Source organism: Anolis carolinensis, chromosome 2 (genome assembly GCF_035594765.1).
Source record: "Anolis carolinensis isolate JA03-04 chromosome 2, rAnoCar3.1.pri, whole genome shotgun sequence".
NCBI classification, from domain to species: domain Eukaryota; kingdom Metazoa; phylum Chordata; class Lepidosauria; order Squamata; family Dactyloidae; genus Anolis; species Anolis carolinensis.
The window spans coordinates 119,319,356-119,339,001 of record NC_085842.1 but is presented as its reverse complement, the minus strand read 5'-3'; the positions used below and the strand labels follow the sequence as shown (position 1 = coordinate 119,339,001).

Sequence of the window (19,646 nt, the reverse complement as noted above, 5' to 3'; positions counted from 1 at the left end):
TCCATCATGAATAGAACTGGCCCTCCTTCAAAAGTTGTACATTCCTTATTCAATACGGAAGCTTCCTTCAGGAAATCCTTTCTGATACTGCGGTTCCTTTCCCCCCCTAAAGTAGTCTTCTCTGAAAAAGCAATATATTGCCTTCTTTGGTGTGTTTAGTTACAAGTGGCAACATGGAAACAGTATATAATGTATATAATGTGTGCATGATGTGAAAGATCCACTATTTTTGCATTCATTCATGCTGTAATAATGTCCTGTTTTGCTTTGCTGAAATGTTTTATAATGAATATGATTTGATCTGGCTGAAGCTAATGTACAAGTCTCTTGGATATCCTTTCCCCCTCCTCCTCTGCTTTACATTCTATCAATTGCTTTGCAATGGATTTCATAGAGATGTAACATTAAATCCCAGCTGATTCCTCTTGTTATGTTTGTGGAGCAAAATCAAGAATGCATTTCCTTTTTAATGATACTAGCTTCATGGTAGTACAAGATTGTCTTATGCCCCACACTCATAAAAAAGAGATAATTTAAACAAAAGGGAAAACGTGTGCTTTATTATGGAGGCCACACTGATTCAGCAGCACGGGAAGGAAACTAAAAGGAGCAGAGATGGTCATAAACAGGCCAATAGGAGAATATTGATATAGCAGAAATCTGGGGAGGGTAAACTGACACAAATAATAGATTAGCCTTCAGCCAAACATCCTTTCAAAATGAAATTACCAGAAGGAAAAGGCTATTGCAGTTCTTCATATAGAGAGAGGGGGAAGGAAAAGAGTGAATAAATAAGCTATATCCAAACCACTAGAAATTGCTTTTGTGCCCATCACTGTGATTGTTGTTTTGCTCATGAGTCCTTCTCCTTCCCCCTCCCCGCCTCAATCATTCTTGTGGATGCCTGTGTGTGCTGACCTTTGAACACTAATCCACTCAAGCATTTGCGTGTTTTCTCTCTTTTTCTTTTTTTCTGCAGGTAAGTCAGGACTATTGGGCAATTTGGTGAAATGTACGGTTTGGGGATATAAGGAACCAAAGTAAGCCTTCTTCAAGCTGTCGCAGCCTGTTACCGAGGTTAGATTGTCATCTAAAAGTTTGCATTGCCCTCCAGCTAGAAGACCAGAATGCAGAGGACCCTTTTGCCAAATTAACAATAGCTGCAGCAGTGCTGTATTAGCCCTACTGAATTCAGTGGGCTATTGGAACAGAGGTTTGCCATCCTCAGATTTTAAGTGTATTACCTAGAACAGAGATGGGAAAAATACATCTCTGGGGCCACATGCACCTCCACAAAGGTACTTTTAAGCCCTTTGGCTTATCCAAAAACCTTAGGACTGTCTTTTTCTGCCACCTTTTAATATAAAACATTTTTTTTAAAAAAAACAACAACCCATAAGTGGCCTTCCAGCAACTTCCAGTTCAGGGATGAGTGTGGCAGTCCTAAGATGATCTCAAGGCCCAAAAATGTCCTCTGAACATGTAGAAGCAGCTGCCCATTCCTGATCTAGAAGGTCAGCATCAAATGCCATTTTTATTTTTACTATTAAAGGCAATTTCTATACCACTTTTCATTCCCTAAACCTCCAAGTAGGCTACTGTATTAATGGCACTGAGTCTCTAATTCCACTTTATTTCTCTCTAGTAAAGATGTGCAACACACTCATCAGTGACTCTGTTGGGCACTCTGATTCCAACTTCCCAGTAATTATTTTCCTTTCCATATCTTTCTAAGAGATCCAGTCCTTCCCCTGAGGCCAGGGCAAGTAAACAGGTCATACACTGAAAGGCTTACTTTGTGGCCGACTTGACAGGGAAATCATCAGACCAAAGAACATTGCTGCTGTGGCCAACCATTTTATGACTGCTTTGGGACAGGCATGCTGGGCTTCCTACATGACTCTCGCTGCTCTGAACTACTCTTGCTAGCAAGAAGCACATTCTCTCATTCGTCTTGGCATTGAAATCAAGGCCCTTTGATCAACTGTCTTTCATTGTTTTTGATTCCATGGCTCTAAATCTTCTTTTATTTCAGGGTTTTCCTCCTTTTGTTTCTCTCTTTGGTATGATTTGATATTGTATGGATACAGTTTGCATCTTAATAGGTCATAGAGAATGAGCTCTCTGCAGGTGGTCAGCCAGAAATTCTGGGAGTTTCTACAGGAAACATCACCTCTTCCTTCTAATAATGTAACCATGTCTTGTTTCTGCTTACTTACATTTTTTGTTTTTAATCTAGAATACTATTAACATATATGCTTGGTTTATTCAGCAGTGCTTCCTAAAAAACAAACAAACAAAGTGTTGGATTTAGGGTGTTGTTTTGGTTTGTTCCTTTCCTCCAGGTTTGGGCTGCTGTTATGACTCAATCTGTCTATATTTCTTATCAAAGCACCTTCCACAAATTACATAAAGAGATGTCACATACCAGTACTTCCTTTGCACTGCTGGCATACATTTCGTGTGTTTTTAAAAACAGTGCAGTGTATTACTATTCAACATGCTGAGAAACAAGTCCCAACAATTTCATTGAACCTTATCCTCAGATAAAGTTTCTAGTTATGGAAATGTATTTTGTGAGGCACCACTGCACACATATTCAATAAGCTATCAATACCTGTCTGGCAAAAAAACTCTTATTTGTCTGGCTGTGTGCAGATAAGTGAAAAATGTTGCCCAGGAGTAGCTACATTTCCCTGTTGGAAATTATAATGTGAGGAATGTTCTATATGTCTGTATGTCTGGGCAGTATGATAGTTTAAGGATACTTACTGTACCTCACAGGGTGATGAAAATGATCATGCACCAAAGGAAACTTCCTGTTTCAAATTTCCAGCCAATCCACATCATACATCTGTTAAACTACAGAAATATTTCTCATTATAAATATGTATCTAGGAGCCTATTTTGATTTGTTGGTTCCCCCCAAATAGGAAGGCTGTTGTAATGGCTCAGATAGGGTCAACTGCTCTGCAGTTCATTGGGCTGTATAATATACATGCAGATATATTTTAGAGATAATTTGAGACTAAACACTAGAATAGTTGATGCATTTAGATGAATGCCTGCAATTCAGAATGTATTACTACGCACACTGATGCTCAAGGATAGTGAGTGTAGTAATACATTTCGAACTGTAGGGCTTTCATCTTGATAGAATCCATAGCCATTCCGTGAAGGAGAATTGAAAAATAGAGCCAGCCATGTAGATCATATCAACAAATACGTTTCTGATCTCCATGAATAAGATATTTTGTAAAGCTAATATATCTTAACTGCCTATTTGAGGCCAGGCAAACCAAAATACTTTGGATAATAACAGGGATAGTGCAGCAACATTGATGGTTTCTTAGAAAACACATTTTCCTACAGTTGCTATGAATATGGCCACAAAACTCAGGTCCCTTCTGCACAGCTGTATAAAATCCATATTGAACTGGGTTATATGGCAGTGTGGACTCAGATAACCCAGTTCAAAGCAGTGGATTATCTGCCTTGATATTCTGGGTTATATGGCTGTGTGGAAGGGCCTTCAGAGGAAACAGAGAAGTAATAAATAAAGTCATTATTTCTCCAGATTAAAAAAAAAATCCTTGTTCGCCAACTCTACACTATCCTATAGCCCCAAGAACAGGCAAGTTATTTTAGACAGATAGAAACCATTTCTGCTTTAGTATTGGTCAGAAGATTACCTTCTGAACCCATCTTCAGAGAGCAAAATGTCTTTAGTCATTGCTGGAGCTCAATGTCACTTTGTCTAATTCGGCACGAGGACAAAGAAAGCCTTTTAGTGGTGGATCAATGTCCCCACTTCTCTTACAGCCCTTCTAAACAGCCATATAACCCAGAATATCAAGGCAGATAATCCACAATATCTGCTTTTAACTGGATTATGTGAGTCCACACTGCCATATAATCTAGTTCAATGTGGGTTTTATGTAGCTGTGTGGAAGGGGCCTTACATTCAAATACAACTTGATTGGTACCTATGTTTGACTTTGCTGTGTTTGCAGACAATATCACAGATAATAGCAAAGCAAAAACCTATGTTTTTCTGCTTCACTGAACAAGAAGGACATACATCCTTCCCCTTCCACACAGCTGAATAAAATCCCAGGTTATCTGCTTTGAACTGGAATATATGGTAGTGTAAACTCAGATCACCCAGTTCAAAGCAGATGTTTTGAGGTTTTCTGCCTTGATATTCTAGGTTATATGCCTGTGTGGAAGGGCCCTGAGTGATTACCAGGGAGAACAGCTGCTTAGAATCCTTGCATGTATGAGCCCTTCCACACAACCTTATATCCCAGAATATCAAGGTAGGAAATCCCACAACATCTGCTTTGAACTGGTGCCCCTTCCACACAGCTGAATAAAATCCCACATTTTCTGCTTTGAAGTGGAATATATGGCAGTGTGGACTCAAATAACCCAGTTCAAAACAGATATTGTGTGTATTTCTGCCTTGATATTTTGGGTTATGTGACTGTGTGGAAGGGTCCTGGGTTATTTGAGTCCTCCTCACTCAGATAATGTGTGATTTTCTTTCTTGCTATTCTGGGATATAAGGCTGTGTGGAAGTGCCCTATGTGTGGGAGTGGTTTATTATTAGTATGTTAGGAAGAAAGTCAAGTTTATTATCAGTAAGTTAGGAAGGAGCAGGAAGAAAAAAACACATTCTCTTACCAATCCTAACTGGTTCCTCTATAAGCTAAGCCACATTCCAGGAGTTGTAGTCTTGTTAGAACCAAAATCAAAATGCAGTGAGAGCCTCCCAACAGAATGTAGTCAGGAAGTGTTCTGTTTCCACCAAGCAGCCAGAGTTCCTATGTGGCTTGTAATTCTATACATTGTAAAATGAAGGCTACCAGCTTTGTCTCACTTCACAGCTGTATTTTTACAGCATCTCAGATGGGTACTTCTTGAGATCTTTATTGCAGCTTTATGCTGTGCCTCAGGAGAAGGATGTGGACCAGAAGCCTCAGTTTATGCCTCTCTCCTGGGCGGAGTGATTTTTCCTCTTCCTCCTCCTGCTCAGATCTCAATCTAGTCTACCAAAGTGAAGAACAACTCACTGGGTAAGTCTGATTCTTCATCAGGAAAAGAGTCCTTGAGGAAGGAGTCTGACACTGGCAACCGCCTTCTCACTTCTGGGAAGCTATTACTTCCATTAAACCATTGCACAAGCTGTGTAGTGACATGTGAATGATACTGGGACATCGCCTTTGCCCTAGAGACTTTCATTCGCTACTGAGATGTACCTACCCAGGTGTGTTGTGTAGTTCAGTAAAAATACTGCTCCAGGAAATACTGGTTACTTCCTAGACAATGTCCAAAAATATATTAACTTTGCATAATTTTGGTTAGCCCAACCTAAGTCACCAAAGTGATTCTAAACATTGTAATGTATCCACATCAAGGAACCTTTGGCTCTCCCAGTGTTTCATACTATAGTTTCAATATTTTATATTGTAGACCATATTAGCTATGGCTTCATCTCTAGCTATTTGCTAAATATCACTGAAATATGCATTTACAAGGTGACATTTTAGATGCCTAGAAGAGCCTCCAGTGGCTCTGTGTTAAAGCACTGAGCTGCTGAACTTGCAGACCGAAAGGTCCCAGGTTCAAATCTGGGGAAGCGGAGTGAGCACCTGCTGTTAGCTCCAGTTTCTACCAACCTAGCAGTTTGAAAACATGCAAATGTGAGTAGATCAATAGGTACCACTCCGGCAGGAGGGACCGGCGTTCCATGTAGTCATGCCAGCCACATGACCTTGGAGGTGTCTATGGACAACGCTGGCTATTCGGCTTAGAAATGGAGATGAGCACCAACCCCCAGAGTCGGACACGACTGGACTTAATGTTGGGGAAACCTTTACCTTTACTTAGAAGAACCCTCCTCGGTTTGGCTGAATAGGAAGCATCAACATCTGTCATCTTTTTGAAGCTGTACAAGTAGGCAACCATAACTGTATCTCATATCAGCAAATTCCATTGTTTAAATAGGATATCTCTGGTTGGAGGAAATATTCCCTTTTATCTAGCTTGAATCTCCCTACAGTTTCACTGAATCATTCCAAGTTTGAGCATTATGATACACACAGAGAATAAAGCTTATCACTATGTATTTTTATATACACTTCCAGCCAGGCCCATAGCCAGGATTTTGATTCGGGGGTTGCTGGGATTTTACTTCAGTTTGGGGGGGGGGGCTGAGTCTGGGTGGGAGAGGATCTACCCTAGCAAACCTTTTGTATCGTTATCCCAATACCCCTATGCATATGGGATACATTGAGCATGGTGATCAGATCATGATATGAATAAACATAACTGTTTAAATAATAAATTTAAGGTCTTTTTGCAGACCACTCTGAGAATTTCAGAGGGGGGGAGCTGAAGCCCCTCAAGCCCCCCCCCCCCCCCCGGCTACATGCCGGCCTCCAGCATGTCTCTGCTGACCTTTCTTTATTTCTATATTAAATAGTCCCAGAGGGAAGTTACTCCAGTTCCTTGATGATTTATGCATTTTTCCAGCTCTCCCATGTCTTTTTCTAAGGGTATTTCTACACAGCTGAATAAAATTCCACATTATCTGATTTGAACTGGAATATATGGCAGTGTGGTCTCAGATAACACAGTTAAAAGCAGATAGTGTAGGATTTTCTGCCTTGATATTCTGGTATTTAGGGCTATATGGAAGAGCTCTCAGTGTGGTGACCAGAACTATGCACAGTGTCATAGAAGTGATTATACTATGGATTTGTACAAAGGCCATGCGATATTGACAATTTTGTTTGATTTTTATTCCTTTTCTAATTATGCCCATTGTGGAACACAACTTTTCACAAAAGCTGTGCTTTTAATCAGTAGTTTCACTGAGTGACCCAACACAGCCCCAACATTTCTTTATTTCATTACAATTAATTTGTAGTTAGCAGACAACAAATCTTGATCTTCTGCTTTTGTCATTACTACTTGCTTCAGTTTTCCTTCCTGGAAACATCAGTCTGAGGGTGCTTCCACATAGCCATATAGCCCAGAATATCTAGGCAGATAATCCACAATATCTGCTTTGAACTTTTTCTCTGAATCCATACTGCCATTTAATCCAGTTCAATATTTTGTATTTTATACAGCTGTGTAGAAGGAGACAGAGAATAGATATTTGATCCATCTATATGTGATCAGTTAAGATAGATGGGAAAAAATCCATTCAGCTTTTCTGCAATATCCTTAAGCCCCATTATACTCCTTTAATTCAATTTCCATCCAATAGCACTATGGCCTCCTTAGCTGTTATCCTCACTTGATACTCTTAAATAATTATTGGTGGTCTTAATGCTTCTGGAGTAGTTTCATATCCTTCTGGATTTGCAATTTATACATACCTTTCTCAATCAGATTTCTTTTCCCCACAGATGTACAGAAATATATGCCTTTTGGTGTGTTTTCCCCCAATATTTCTCCATAGCTCTTCAGCCAAGTTAATGGAATTAAATAGATTTTGTCAAAAGCACAAGATAAGATTGCAAAGCGATCAAGGCATTTTTGTGATTTGAGTTTGCAGGTCTGGGGGTGGTATCTTTCTAAGAAATGTGATACCCTTGTTGATATGGCACTAAGTAGGAAAAAAGAAGCAATTTTAATGGGTTATCATTGATATGATAGTTCCTTAGTTTTTTCAGTGACAGAAGAATAGCATATTTCATATGCAAATAGCTCCTCTTTCAGAACCATATCCAATGTTCTCAGCATTTGGATTAGATTATATGAAAAATTAACTGAGGGTATGATAATAATGCCATGGTGGAAAAAGTAGGAGGAAGCCAAATAAATCTATAATACACTCAATTTATCCAAGGAATTGGTTTAATGAAAATGGGATTTTTTAAATTTTCTTATGCAATGCAGTTTCTTACTGTCTACTAAAAACTTTTGAGGTGAGCAATAAGAATGCATTTCTCATACTCCAATATTAACTACTAAGCATGTGCGATCTGTGTTTGACTGATCCACAGAGTTTTGGCGAATTTTCAAAGGTTTTTTTAAAATAAAAAACATTTTTAATAATAAAGAAAATCTGTTCCTGGTTTGAAAGCATTACTTCCTGTTTTACTGTGCGATCTTTACTTTGAAAGTTTGACTTCGCCTCTCAGCAGGGCTTGGTTGCCCTGTGAATTTTAGCTGCAGAGCTACATCTGAAGACATCCAAGGCTTAAGAATCGAAGGATCCTTCTGATTCAATTTCTTAATATTGGGGAGGGGGGGGAGCAAGCAGATGGGTCGGAACCCCCTTCAGAAGTGCTAAAGTTCTAAATTAGATCCAGCTTTTTAGAACATCTGCACCAAAAGCACAAGCCTATTAACTGAGTATTTTGATTTTTGTAGACATTCAGTAGTTATTATTTCCTTTGTTCCATTTCCTGCCATTTCAGAATCAGTGTAAGTTCTGTGTCCATTTGATGATCTTGCTTATATCTAGTTGAGTATAATTTCCTTAGTTTAATTTATTGTCACTACTTCTTAAATGTTGGAACATTGTATAAAAGTTAATGTTGGAACAGGAGATTAGCCAATGAAGCTCTTTTGGCAACAAATGGTTAACAGTCAGTATGCACATGTAGAAAATTATTTATCCAAAGACTACATGAAAATATGTATCCCAGTAGAAATAAAAACCTGTATAGTTTGGGCTCTTCAGCTCCTCATGACATCTTAGAAATCAATATCTAAAACATCTGTTAGTTTCATGAAACAACTGGCTTGTTGTCTTTTCATCTAGAATTCCCAGTGAGCAGTTGTTTTGCTTCAATTTCTGGCTAAAACATTTCCATTCAAGTGTAAGGAAACAAGCCTACAAAATGCCAAAACCAGAAGTGTTTTTTCCCCTCTGCAAGGCATCTCTAGTATAGGATAAAAAGCCTTGACTAAAAAAAAATGTAATAAAAAGTCCTATAACATTTTATTGTCAGTAAAAATGACACATCATATCTTTGCAAATAGATACCTATCTCTAGCCTTGTGACTGTGAAACACAATTATCACATATTATTTCTGGTTCAAGGGAAATGGCAGCCACAAGGAAAATGAAGTTTGGAGTGGCACTGGAATGATCTCGCTGAAAAGGTTAATAAATGTCCCTCCCTAAACTGACAATCCCAGAACTGATCACTGGGAATTCTAGGGTGAAACTGTGGAAGTTAAAGTGGAATCATAACAGTATGGTCTGTAGTATGAGTGGGCCTCTGACTTTTGCCTGGGCATGTAGAGTTCTGTTTGCAAAACTGGAAGTTCACGTCAGACTGCTTATTAGTCTTTATAAGAGCACAAGTTATTTTTGGACTACAACTCCCAAATTCCTCATGCTGCCTGAAGAATTGTGGGGATCTAATCTGAAAAGTATTTTTAAAGTCCTTGCATTTTTCCTACTGTTCCTAAGTCCCAACTACTCACTTGGGGGCTTTATGATATAAACTCCTAGCTTATAATGGAGAATATGAATTTTCACAGTGTATGAAAGCTGAGCTCCTTTGAATATCACATTGTTCACAAAGTGTGCCAGTTTCCCCAGAATGCCATTATATTGTCTATTATATTGGCATAGGCAAACTAAGGCCCACAGGCCAGATACAGCCCTCTGGGGGCTTATGCCCCGCCCTCCAAATTTTCCCAGTCCTCTGGGCATAAGGAAGCAGCAGCCTGCCATGTCCTTTTACTGAAAGCATGAGGGATGGAGGCATGTGGCGGCTGGGAGTGTTGAACCCCAGGCCTGGAAAACCTTATGACCACAGCACCACACAAGATGCCAGAGTATCAGCAAACAGTTTATCTAAAAACACATAAAATATATGAAAAAGCAGGAATAAGGGAAGAAAAGGTATATTCCAGGAAAGGGTCAGCAATAGGTGATAATCAGGCAGTAATCCAAAAGTCTCATGCAAATCCCAAGTTAATATAGCCAGAAAGTCACAAGTACAGCATAAATTCACAAGCAAAGGTATATTTAGCAAAAACTTGAGCAAGAGTACAAAACGAGAACATAGAAAACTTCCAGGATACTTTAATCCAATAACAAGGCTGGACTTGGAACAAGAACCAGCTAACACAGGCCTAGCTTCCTCACTTGAATGCTATATTTCCTGAACTGAACTCTTAGGAAAACAACTTGCTAATTAATAGACAGCCATGAAGTCATTTCACTTCCCATGAAATCTCTCCTCAATTTTCCCATGTAGATGCTCCAATCAGAGTGGTCTATTTTCTGCTGTAATCTGTAAACAAAGACTTTTGTTGACCTCAGTAGCTCTAGGTGTTTTTCCCTAGGAGCCTTCAGTATCACTTTGTTCTTCACCCAACTCTGTGTCTAATGTTGCAGTTTCTGGCTCCTCTGGCTGACCTTGGAGCCTTGTACTTTTCCCCAGAGAGAACCATCATTTTCCTGACTTGAATTTTCATCACTTTGTGCCCCAGTGTCAGGGATTCCTCTTCTTCAGAAGAGGAAGGGGAGCAGGAAAGTGTTCATTAATCTGAGGGTGAGTTGGAGTCTGAGGAGGAGACTTTGCTAGTACTCCAAGCCATGAGAGTCCAAAGGAAACAGAGCAGTGACATCATTCAGATAGATTAGCTGCCAGAAATGCATCTCAGTAATTAGGAACTGCCCTAGCAGCTGTGTGGAGACCCAGGGCTATAAAAGCCGAAGCAGGTGCAGCCAGTTCTTGCTGGTAACAAACTGACTCTAATGCCTTCACTCTCTGTGTGCCTGCTCCAAGTCTGCATCTGGATTTATGCCTATTTCTTTGTCTGAAGTAAGACTTCCTTGCTTTCTTTTGCATTATTTCACTGAGTATACTGTACTTTATGTTTGCTGAAGTAAAGCAGTTTTCATTTACTTACCACAGTGTTTTAAGGCTGTTCTTGAAAGACAAAACAGGACATCCAGGAAAACTCACAGGAAATCCCACAATTCTCTCTAAACTATCAGTGAACCCATCAGCCTCAGGCTGTACTACAACAAGGAGCCCTCTTGAATGCTTTCAGCCCACTGTGTGCCTTCCTTGGGCTCTCCTCCCAGAATAAGGACGGGGTGAGCGGTGCTGTCCTGATACTGAGAGAAGCCCAGCCCAGGGAAGGAGGTAGGCGGAGATCAAGGGAGCTCAAAAGCACCCTCACCCACGCCTGCCTCTCTTTTCTGCCAGCATCAGGAGCGGCCAGGCCCTGTCCTGATGCTGGCAGAAGGGAGAGGCAGGCAGGCAGGGGCTGAGGGCGTGCCAAAGCCTCCAAAACCTCCCTCCCAGCATAAGGATAAGGTGAGTAGCTCCATCCTTATGCTGGGAGGAAAGCCAGAGGGTAATCTGCCCCTGACACTGTCCCTCCAGCCCTGACACTGCCCCTCCAGCCCCCTGCCCCTCCCCCTCCTGGGCTCACCCCACCCAACCCCAACTTCTCCCAGTCCTGCCTCCCCCCAGTCCCACCCCACCCATGCCTGGTCTAACTGCTTTTTAGGTAAGAAACCAGATGTTTGTTAAGACAAATATGGTAAGACAAAGGGAAGTTCTAAGTAATTAGGATGACAAAATAGGGAGCCATGTCTGTTCAGTGTTTCATTTGAAAAAAAAAAGACAAGCTAAACATTGTGCTTAGGACAGTTGAAGAGGAAACATGAGAAAAAGCAAGCCTGAGAGTTCCAGGATTGATCAGAATAAAAGTTATGCATAGATTGAACAGATGCAAGAACTTCCAGCAATCTAAGCTATCTCCTCCTCATGCAAAGATAAGTATGCTTTTTCTCTTTAAAATGTCATTAATTTTTATTATATTTGTACAATATGTAGTATCCCAGAACAACAATAATTCATAATTTAAAATCTTGAATTTATCTCATCCACTCTCCCCCTCCCGCAATAATGGATTAATAAAAAATAATTACTCATCAATCTTCTTGATTAATACATTTCCTCTACACAATTGTCTATATTATAAATAACAGTAATTTTTATTAATAAGAGTCACATCATTCCCTAGTCATTAATTAAGAATGTCACCTGATCTTACAATGGCTTAAATTTGCTGTTGGTCTGACACATAACTGATAAATGGTTTCCATATAACCTCAAACATTCTCCTTCACCATTTTGCTAGAACTGAAGCAAGACGTATTCTTAATCAAATTGGATTCAGAAGTAAGTGTCTGTGACAATTCAGACCTATAATTAGAACTCAGGCCAGGATCATGGGCCAGATCTTCCATTGCACTCCACCATACTCTTCCTTTATTTTCTTTTCTATTTTGCCATGATTCACCCATTTCACAGACAGGATACCTCCAGTCCAAATCCAGCTAAGTTTTCCTCTTGTGCTAAAACAATTCCTTCCCACTACCAATAGTTGAAAATTAAACAAAAATTGTTACACTTTTTAAAAAGAGTAGTGTTTTGGCCTTTTTAAAAAAGGTGAGTAACCTTTTAAAATAAGATCCTTAGGTGAGAGTTTTCTCTGAGTCCCATCAATTTCATAGGCACATTTGCTGAGAAAGAGTCTTCTTGGTGGCAGCTCCCAGACTGTGTAACTCTCTGCCAGAGGAGACTATCCTGATCTCTTTCCTGATCTCCTTCTACTGTCAAATACTTTATAGGTATACCAATAAGTCCCTACATGGCTCAGGCCCTGCCTATCTCCATGATCGCATCTGACCCTATGAACGGGTGTGGGCCTTGAAATCAGCTGGGGAGGCCCTTCTTTTGCTCCCACCGCCATCCCAAGCGCATCTGGTGGGGACGAGGGTAGTGCCCTTCTCGGTAGTCCCCCCCCCCCGGCTCTGGAACGCTCTCCCTAAAGAGATCAGGTTGGCCCCCACGTAGCTCAATTTTCGAAAGGAATTAAAAACTTGGCGGTTTCAGAAGGTCTTTGAGTCAGGTTAGTCTCATTAGCCAAATCGGACCCCACTCTGGTACACTACCCACCTCTTTGCCCTAAGATATGTGCATACGTTTTTCTATACCTAATATGGACCATGTTAATCTGCCCTGATTAATGATTCCTGCGCCCTTGAGCGAAGGTTCTGACTGCGATTGTTTATTTTATTTATTGTTTATTTTAACCAAATTGTTTTTTTTTTAAATAATGTGTTTTTATTGTTTTGCACTCATTGGAAACTGCCCTGAGTCCATTCGGGGAGAGAGAGTGGTAGACAAATAAAGTTGTTGTTGTTGTTGTTATGTCAGGCAAATACTATTTCGTTTAAACAAACATTTGGTGACTTAGTGGCTGTGCCAATGGGGTCAATACCTTGGATAGCTCCTTAAAAGTTCAGACTAAAGTCTAGAGCAGATTCACTGACCCACTGAAATGAAAGCCACTAGTTACACGGTAACAAGGCACGGCTTATGGGCCAGTAGCACTAAGCTCTTTTCATGTCAAGACCAGGTTAAGAGTTGTTTCCCTGCATGGGGCTTAATGTTACTCTTGCTTCTGACAGTCTGTAAATCTATCATCTCCCACAGACAGAAAGGCCACATTCATGCACTAGTAATTCTCTGTAGGTTGTTCTCTTTCAAACATTCGTATAAACAGCATGAGACAAACCCAGTGAGAATTCAGATCTCTTATGAAAAAGGAGTCACATCTCATGGCTGGAACTTTGTGATAACTGATCTCAGTGTCCTTCCTCCCTCATTTGTAAAGTAATCTCCAATTCATTTTTAAAATCTACGTTCATTTGATGATGTTTACTGTAAATACAAGCCTCAAAATAATGAGGCAGGCCTAGAATATTTTGAGGAAAACAGACAGTTTCAAAGCAAGATCTGCCATATAGCATTGATTCTTTAATCTTTTTAACCTCCGTTTCCCACTCATTTGTTTCTTGCAGGAGTTTGAGAGCTCTCAAATTATATGGGAAGAGAAAAAATCCCCTAATGTTGAGGCACTCTGTTGACAAAACAGTTTCTGAGATCCCCCCCCCCCGTAAAATATGTTATTTAGTTTTGATGTCTATCTTCTCCTTTTGTCATTTTGTCCTTTGGGAACTTGGGTGAGATCTGTGTCTGCACCAAGTGTTCTGTATGTACCATTGACTGGGGTCTCAGGATACATTTTGTTCAAAAGAGCAGAATAACTGTGATCAAATTGTAACGGCACACCAAGGGGCTATTGACTGGAAAGTAGAAGAGATAATTCCCTAGTGAATCACATGAATAGGGGATTTGATAGATCTTTGTAGGTGAGTCTATGATCATTCACTTGGTACCTGATGTTTTCCCAGGAATGTTGATGAGAGACAGCAACACAACGTCAGCAACTACAAAAACAGAAAGGAGAAGAGGAGATCAAAGAGATATGTGAACAGAAGAGAAAATATTCAGCTGGCTGACATTTTTAAAAAGAAATGCTCTTCTGGCCCATATTCTTTTGTAATTGATGTCGACATGATCTACAGCTATAAATGGAAAATGATGATAATTTTATCTCAGGCATGGATGGAGAATCCCCAGCTCTTAAGCTAATCTTAACTGAAGTTAAGCTTCTCAAATCTAAAATGCTCACCAAATGAAATCATGTGTCCTCTGCAGGAGTGATCTGTCCCTCATACCACTTAGTAGTGAGGAGGTGGAGAAGAGGATCTCAGAAAAAGACCTAGAAAAAGGGACAGATTCATGTTGCTTTGGCAGTGGCTCCATCCATGGATGCTTTCAACCCCATCAATTGCTAGTTTGTTATGCTCGCATATATGCAGAGAGATCACCAATATGGGAATGTGATCTTTAATGAACTAAAGGAGAAGTGGGCTCCTGTATCCCTCCAAGTGTTGTACTGCAGATCCCAGCAGCCCTAACTATTATACCAGTGGTGAAGAAAAGTGGGAGTGGGTTGCTGTGTGTCAGAACCCTGGCAGCAGAGCACCAATAACCATACGCAGAGGCCAATCTCTATCTAATATCTTTATTAAAGAAATATATAAAAGCAATAAAAACAAGTGAAGAATATAGTTCAGAAGCAGACCTTTCAAAAGAGGTCAAATATAGTCCAAAAATGTATTGTCCAATAAATGATATTAGAGTTCAAAGTTTTAATCCACTTGACCGAAACACACACTTTGCCAAGCAATAGTGTGGGGAAATAGCAGAGTCCAAGAGTTCAATGAAGCTTGACAACAAGGCTGGAATTAAACTTGATTCTTGGCTAGATTCGTAACTGGAAACAAAGGCAAAACATGAGCGTGGAGCAGGGTCCGTGGTAAAACTGCAAGGCTAGGCAAGGCTCGAAAACTTGATCCGAGAAGCAAGGAACTGGGGTACGAAGTCCACACACGATCTCTCTCCTGAAGCTGATCAATTGACTCCGCAAAGAATCCCTCGCGCCAACCACCTATATTGGGTCTCGTTTTCCCGCCAACAGAACTCTTTCCCTAGAGAACGAGAAGCGAAACCCAACTCTGTCCAGATGTGTGACTCCTTAGAATTTCCCAAGGGAAGCAAGCCTAATCAGCTTGATTTCTGGCAGCAATGTGTAAACTCCTCCGTTGAGCTTCTCTGATTCCCCTTTCTCTGGAATAAGATTCTTTTCTGGGAAACGGGGGGGGGGGGGGGGGGAGTTCTGCCCAAGGCCTGTTTGGCTGAATTCTTGAGGGCAAACATCAACATCCTGCAGGTGAAGAGACTCCGGCTCTTGCTGAACCGGCGAAAACCCCATGTTTTCCTCTTCGTCTGCCACAATAGTACTAGGAACAGGACTACAAGGCCCATGAGTCATCACACTGTGGGTTTTTTGGGCTGTATAGCCATGTTCCAGTAGCATTTTCGCCTGATGTTTTGCCTGCATCAATGGTAAGCTTCCTTTGAGGAGGCTTGCCACAGATGCAGGTGAAACATCAGCAGAGAATGCTACTGGAACATGGCCATATAGCCCCAAAAACCCACAGCAACTTAATGATTCCGGTCATGAAAGCCTTCAGCAACACAAAGGTGGGAGTTGTAGACTAAGGACCTCATCACACGGAGGTCAATAAGCCAGGTGGCAGTGAGGGAATTTGCCACGCAACATGGTGAATCCGGTGAGCACCAGGGGGAAACCTTTGCCCCATGCCCTGCATCGCCTGCTACACCCCTTACCTTATCCCAATGGGGGGAAGCATCGCTGTCTGGCTTCCCCCCCATTCTTCTGAATGAGAACACAGAAAACTCTTACGTCATGTGATAGCATCTGGCAGGCTCCATCGATGGAGCATCCTGGAAGTGTCCTAGGATTTTTACCTTTCTCTGTGTGATGAAGTGATATAAGCATCTGGACGTCTACTCAGTTCCAATCCCTGACAAAATGTTGTCCATCCCTGCTTTAGACTGTGAGTAAACTTCATTTGCTGATGAATGTCAGTCAAGCTGTCATTGAGGCTATGCTAGGAAAAAACCCTTGTTATAATTATCAACTGTAACCAGTAGACCTCTAAGGGCTTCACTCATCAATTGCCCTGCTCAGATCCTGCAGGCTCAGGGCTACAGCTTTCTTGACTAAATATCGACTTCCTTTTTTTGTACTTCCTCCACTTTAGCACTTTACCATCATTTTCAATATGCGATTTCATTTCATGTTGTGTCCAAAGTACAATAACCTCAATTTAGTCATTTTGGCTTCCAGTGAGATTTGTGTTTGATCTTGGACCCATTTGTTTTCTTTTTGACTGTGTGTTATTCGTAGCACCCCATTTCAAATGATTTGATTTTTTTTTTCTTATCAGCTTTCTTTACTGTCCAGTTATCATCACCATACATAAAAATTGGAAATACTATGGCATGCATGATTCTGATTTTAATATTCTGTACAGTATCCTTACACTTGAAGGTCTTCTCTTTTTTTCAATGTACATACAAGCTTGAATGTAGACTCCTGAAAACATTAATTGAAAAGATGCATGAGCACAGAGTCTTTTTATTTGCTGCTATGGTGAAGAAAGCTTGAATACACTGTTGTGATTGATAGGCTTGCTTGAAGGACATTGAGATTGAGTACTGAAGGGGAAGGCGAGATTATTTCTGTCATGACAGGCAGAAAACATAAACAGGAATTTTAAAAAACGTAATGGGCCATGAATCATCTCTTTCTCGTGTCCTTTTGGACTTATAGGTCATAATTATTGTTGTTATTGTGTGCCTTCAAGTCATTTATGACCCGTGGCAACCCTAAGATGAACCTATCACAGGGTTCCATTGGTCAGATTTGTTCAGAGGGGGGTTGCTATTACCCTTTTTGAGGATGGGAAGGCGTGACTGCTCAAAGTCATCCAATTAGTTTCCATGGCTGAGAAGGGACTTGAACCCTGGTCTCTACAGCCATGGTCTAATACTCAAACTACTACAGCATGCTGGCTGTCAGATCATTTTATATTAAAACCATTAATTTCCACACCCCATCCAAAGGAACCCAAAACAGATTGTAGTACCTTTCCTTCATCCAGGTATGCTGATGGCCCACTCTTATCTTAATCTATGAATATTATCAAGTTAGTTTTTTGAGCTTTATCAAATTAGTTACTGGATTCCTAGCAAGATTTTAAGACCATTATAAAATTATTTTGTCCTCAGGGTAACCTTTTTCAGTTTTTCCCCAAGAAATGCTAAAATCTCTTAATCAACATGATGAAATTTTCACTTTGAAGGTTGAACAATAATGAGTTTATTTCTCTTTTCCCAAGAACTTGCCCCTATATGATTTTCAGTATATCTACATATGTTGGATGAATTAATCCAAAAAGTATTTTTTTTCTGGTTCTGGGTTGGGTAACAAACCTTATAAAAGTCCTTGGGCAGATTAAGGTGTGAACTTCTAAAAGGTCCTCAGATTTGTAGCTTAATGGGGTGCTAACATTTTCTAAAAGAGAATGCTAAATGTCTCATGAAATCATAAATCTCAGGATTCCATGGAATGGAATCCTGGCTTTTGAAGTAGCATCAAAGAGCCATAATTGTGCAGTGTAAGAGACCTCTAGACCTGTTACTACCACTGACCTAGTACTTCCACTGAAGTTTCTGGAGCTCATCTGTAAGAGATAAATGAGGCCATAGAGAAAGGTGCTTCTAAAGTTTTTTCCAGGAAGCCTGAAGTTGAAGAACACCCACAAAGGTTGGTTCTTGTCAATGTTCTTCAACTTTTATTAGGAGCTGGTTGGATTAGTGAGGTTGGAAATATTTAATGTGATCATCCTTGCATCCCTGCTCATTGTCATTTCCTGTTCAACTGATTCTCATTAGAAAGTTCAACAGTTCCTGTGCAGTAAGTTATTGTTGTTGTTGCTGTTGTTTGCCTTCAAGTAATTCTCAACTTATAGCAACCGTAAGAGCCTATCATTGGCTTTTGCAGAACACCTTTTCATGTTTTAGCAGAAAGTAACTGACAGTACTAAGGATTAGGGCTATGCAATCAATGAAAAAATGTTTCAAAGCTCATTACAAAATTAGGGGCCCTGGTATTTTGTTTCTAAAGTGTTTCTAAAGTGTAGTTAGTGAACATTTTGTTACTATAACAATAGTAACAAAAATTTTTCACTTTTTCATTATAGTAATTGTTCAAAGATAAAATGCTTTGGCCACATAATGAGAAGACAGGAATACTTAGAGAAGAGAATGATGCTGGGGAAAAGGAAGAGAGGTCGACCAAGGGCAAGATGGTATCCTTGAAGTGACTGGCTTGATCTTGAAGGAGTTGGGGGTGGCGACGGCCGACAGGGAGCTCTGGCATGGTCTGGTCCATGAGGTTATGAAGAGGTGGAAGTGACTGAATGAATAAACAACAACAAATTGTTCCAATGGGGAAACTTCAGGGGCTCCTTTTTTGCTCATATTATAATTATTGGGGTGAAACTTACTACAATGGTAGAACCCATTTACCGCTGTTAGCCCATCAAGTTTCAGAATGTTTCACTTATCCACGGATATTTGGGGAATTTTCAAAATTTGTATAAGCAACATTTTTTTAAAAAAACTACAAGAGCAATCTCCTTGAATTTTCTATATAATGACACAAGATAACACGGGATCATTCTCCCCAACCTTCAGAAAAAAATCATACATTTTCTGATGTTAGGGAATTTTTAAAATTTTTGACAAAAATGTTTTTTTTTTAAAAAAAAAAAACCACAACAACTATCTCATTGAATGTCTCTCATATTAACCAATACAACTTTCATTTAGGGATTTCTTCCCTGCCCAGTAAAGAGATTTACTTACTAGAAGTATTAGTCAATCTTCCTCTTTGCAGATTCAACAGTTCATTGGAACTCATGCTGGCTGCTGCTATGGAGGGACAAATCTCTCCCCTATCCTGATTGGGGCATTCTGATGCTCAGCAGAAGTCTGGGAACTGTGGTCTAGGGCAGGCCCTTTTGAATTCACTGGCATAGGCCTCCTCACATTCCCAAACTACATTTCCCATAATTCTGTGCTTTCTCAGTTTCTTTCCCAGTGAACTCTGCTTTCTCCCTGTTGCTTCCTTCTTCAAATGGTGAGAGGGCATTAATTTAAAGAGGAAAGGCAGCCTTTTTGGCTTTGCTTTGCTTGCTTATGCTTAAAATGAAACTGACTTTGGGAAGCTTCTGAGATTTACAAAATTCAAATGAAAAAGCATTGATTCTTAAGTTTTTGGTGCAAGCCATGATC

The 19,646-nt window shown here is 40.2% G+C and overlaps 1 protein-coding gene across 4 annotated transcripts in view; it reads left to right on the top strand.

The window, feature by feature from the left end:
* Positions 1-19,646, top strand: part of kcnip1 (potassium voltage-gated channel interacting protein 1) — a 747,099-nt gene that overhangs the window by 517,990 nt on the left and 209,463 nt on the right. The window contains exon 2 of one of the 4 annotated variants that reach the window (XR_010002822.1): positions 980-19,105. The exons of the other annotated variants lie outside the window; for them this stretch is intronic. The gene's annotated coding sequence lies outside the window, so the exon portion shown is untranslated. Of the gene's footprint in view, positions 1-979; positions 19,106-19,646 lie in introns of those variants that run through there. 4 annotated transcript variants of the gene reach the window in all.